Source organism: Pinus tabuliformis, chromosome 8 (assembly GCF_031772625.1).
Source record: "Pinus tabuliformis cultivar Carrire ecotype Pingquan chromosome 8, CPIR1, whole genome shotgun sequence".
In the NCBI taxonomy this organism is placed as follows: Eukaryota; Viridiplantae; Streptophyta; class Pinopsida; order Pinales; family Pinaceae; genus Pinus; species Pinus tabuliformis.
In genome coordinates, this window is record NC_142294.1 from 189,536,271 (window position 1) to 189,540,321 (window position 4,051).

General features: G+C 40.0%; 1 pseudogene; it reads right to left on the reverse strand.

The window, feature by feature from the left end:
* Window positions 1-766: 766 nt before the first annotated feature.
* Window positions 767-2,162, reverse strand: LOC149234773 (AT-hook motif nuclear-localized protein 16 pseudogene; annotated as a pseudogene).
* Between the last annotated feature and the right edge of the window lie 1,889 nt (window positions 2,163-4,051).

Consider the following 4,051-nt stretch of genomic DNA (forward strand, 5'->3'; position numbering starts at 1 on the left):
TTTATAAATAATTAATTTATAATAAATAATTTCAGTAAAAGTTCAAACAACCAAATAAACTATTAATTTTAATTAAAAAAAAAAAAATAAAGTTAAAAAAAAGCAATCTAAATACCTAACTATGAAAACTTTATTTTGAACCAACTTAAAGTAAAAGAGTGAAAAAAAAAAAAAAATTGATTTTCCCTAAACCTATGACACTACTGTTAAAAAAAAAAGAGCAGCAATCTAAATACCTAACTATGAGAAACTTGATCTTAAATCAGCTTAAAGCAAAAGACTAAAAAAAAAATTAATTTCCCCTAAATCCATATTATTATGATAGAAAAACAAAGCTAAGAATCTAAATCTTAAATCAGCTTAAAGCAAAAGACTAAAAATAAAAAAATAATTTAATTTCCCCTAAATCCATATTACTAGAAAAACAAAGCTAAGAATCTAAAGGCCTAACCATGGGAAACTTTATGTTAAACCTAACAATCTAAAGACCTAACCATGTGAAACTTTATATTAAACCAACTTAAAGCAAAAAGGTGAAAATAAAAAATAAAAAATTAATTTCCCCTAAATCCATGACACAACCAGAATAATCTGGCCATCTCACCTATCTATCTTCCAGATTTGAATCAAATGAAGCAGCACGCAATCTAGGTTTTTCAACAATCACCTCTTAAAATCATTTATGAAATCAAGCTTGCAAGCTGAATCCATGAAGCATAAACCAAGACAAAAGTCTTACAAACACTTATCCATATGTTGCAAAGTGGAAATATGAGATAGGGTTACAAGCGATTAAAAACAAATACCTACCGCTCAACAACTTTGGCCGCCATTACACCGTTCTCTTCAATGGCTCCATGAATTATATATTCTTGCTCAGTATGGGGGAGGCCTTGGAGAACCCCACGATGTATGGGCAACATCACCTGCATGTATGGGTACGCAGTTGGTGAGAAGACTTGGAAGCAAGTTGTACCTGATGGGCATAGGTAAGGACTCTGATCTCTGCTGGGGTGAAGCAGTGAGGGGCGGGGACTCGGCCTCTAACTGCACATGAGGGTTTGGCTCCTCTTCATCGGACGGGAGGCGTTCATAAGTCGCATTCACGAAGGAAACCGCGATGATGGTGACAGGACCAGAGGCCACAAGCGCACCCACAACGCTACCTCCCACGACCTGTCCCTGCGCACCGGCTAGGTAAACCGTCAGACCCGAAGCCACGGGAGGGGCAGGAGGCAGAAGAAAGCTTCCCGACAACGAAAGAATCTCGAAACGCCCTTCCAGAGACACAATCGCTCCGGGTGCTCTCGGTTGGCGTAGGGTAACGTTGCTTACGGTTCCGCTGCCGCTTAAAACACATATGCCCCGCTGCTCCCTTCGGGCGAAGGTGGCCACGCTATCTCCCACATCGCAGCCATTGGAGATCTCCAGCACATGGACGCGAAGCGTGTGGGGGTTGTCGTTGCTCATCATGATCATGGAGGGCTTCGGTTTGTTTTTCGATCCGGCGGGTCTGCCTCTCTGTCTCTTGTGCCCAACTTCATCACCTGCTCCTCCTTCAATTCCCAGAGGAGCTTCCTGGCTTTTGTGACTTTCACTGGATCTCCTTTTGCGCCTATCGTTGTTCTCCTCTTCCTCGGAAGTTTGCAGGGTCCATTGATCCGACCGCGGGCCTTGCTCCACGGGATCCCCGAATGGCCATGGCCGTCGATACATTACCTGCCCACCAATCGCCGCTTTTCTTCCAAATGAAGAAATCGTGGTGGGAGTTCTTTTTTTTTTTTTCAACTGAACAAATCGTGCTTGGAGTTTTTTCTTCAACTGAAAAAATTGTGTCTAGAGCTCTTTTTTTTTCAACCAAACAAATATAGTATCCAGAATTTTATTTTTCAACCCAAGAATTCGTACTCAGAACAGCTCTCAGATATATATTCTGCGACCAATTACTATTTACCAAAACTGTAATATATCCAATCTTACAGTAAATTGGGTTTTCCAGAATAGCCTGTAACATACTGATTCGGTGCCGGTCACCGAACGTTTTGATTCTTCAACCCTATATGCATCACCATACTATAATAATTTCGATCGGACCACCAACGTTTCGATCCAAAGCAGAGCAGAACAGTAGAACAGGAATTTCAATGGGAGGATGGGCACTGCAAAATTGCAAGGAGAGGAGCGGGGAAATGACGGGACCGAAGGACTGATTTTTTTTTTGTGGTACAAAGTGGGTGTCGTGGTTATTCGTTGTAAGTTTGGGTGGGAACATAGTCCGCGTGGATTAGCCGGCCATGGGGACGGGTATCGGTCCCACCTTGTCTGGTTTCCATTGCTTAGGGATTAGAGGTATGAGTCTACCCGCTATCACAAGCCTGATATTACAATTCCATGGGCATTTCTGTTTCTCTTCGCTCAAATTTTCAATTTCTTTTAATCTGATTCTTTATAAAACTCTATCACGAAGAGACTTGGTTTATAATCATTTTTTAATCTTTATAATAACTTTTTCTCTATGTTTTTATTTTTTTAATAATTTTTTTAAAGTATATTACATTGTGAGGAGTTCCAAGAGAATGTAAAAATTGCCAAAACCGGGCTTCATGAGATCCTTAGCCCACTATGAACAAAATTTACCCAAAAAGAATATATAATCACTAATCATCCTCTATATGAGAAGGAGGAAGACCTCTGTGGCTTGGGCAACATTTTCAAGGTGGTGAAAGGCTTTGTGGATGTGAGATTCCACATGAGCCATGCGAGTCTCAAAACTATCCATGTAGTCTTGGAGAGGTGTCTGATTCCTTCTAAGAGTAGCTTGTCAATCCACGATGCAACACTGATTCTATAGGATGTCAGCCAAGAAACTAACCAAATCGATATGGTCCTCATTCTCAGATTGTGATAGCTGATCTATGTAGCATTGAAATAAGTTGATTTGAGCTTCAATGGAGTCAAAAGGGGCAAGTAAAACTACTAGGCTAGGCAAATTCTTGATAGGAGTAACCAATTCTCCTTCCTCCTCATGCTCATCTCTTCCTTGGTTTCATCCACCCTGCCTAGGCCGTCCTCTTTGCCGCAACATTTGGAATGACCTTCTTCCACTATGAACCACTACCGATGTGGCCTTCCATTCCAGACCACAAGGGCAACTCCTCCTAGGTGCCACACCCCTCCTCACACTACTATTCTTACCATCGAAAGGCAATGCCTTCATAAGGTTGAATGCAAGTGTTATGAAACCATCTCACAAAAAAAATAGAAAAGATAGATCAATGCCTTAGAAATAAGCCTCTTCGAGGGGACAACCTCCTTTACATTACACAAATGAAGAATTCTTAGATGATTCAAATGACAAAACCTCCTTTCTATATATAGGAGTCTACGAGGTCATAATATAACAAAGCTGACTTAACAATAATAATATAAAGACACAAAAATAACAATAGAGGGATTCTATGGGGCACAATAATAACAATATGGGGACAATAGGGGCACAATAATAACAATAAGGGATACAACGACAATAGTAATGCGGGGATCACTAATATTATAGGGACCTAACATGCCCTTTCCTTCAAAAAAGTGTTGTCCGCAACGCTTGAGTACTTCTGGATGCTTCTATATAAAATTCTCATCCTCCCATGTGGAATCTTCAACGGGTAAGTTCTTCCACTTGATGAGATACTTTGAAATTGATCTACTTCATAGTTGTCGAGTTCTTGTTTCTTTGACTGCTTCAGGTTCTAATATGATTTTTCCTTCCTCATCAAGTTTTGGCAATATTGTCTGTACTGGAAGCTTGTCACCTATAACCTTCTTTAAGCATGAAACATAGAAAATTAGGTGCACTCGAGAAGTTACAAGAAGCTCCAATTTGTATGCCATAGTACCTATCTTTTGCAACACCTTGTATGGACCATAATACTTTGGTGATAATTTTTTATCCTTCTTAGCTTTCTTGAGGGACATTTGTTTATGTGGTTGGAGCTGTAAAAATACCCAAGCACCTACATCAAAACTTCTTTCACTGTAATGTTGATCTACCTAC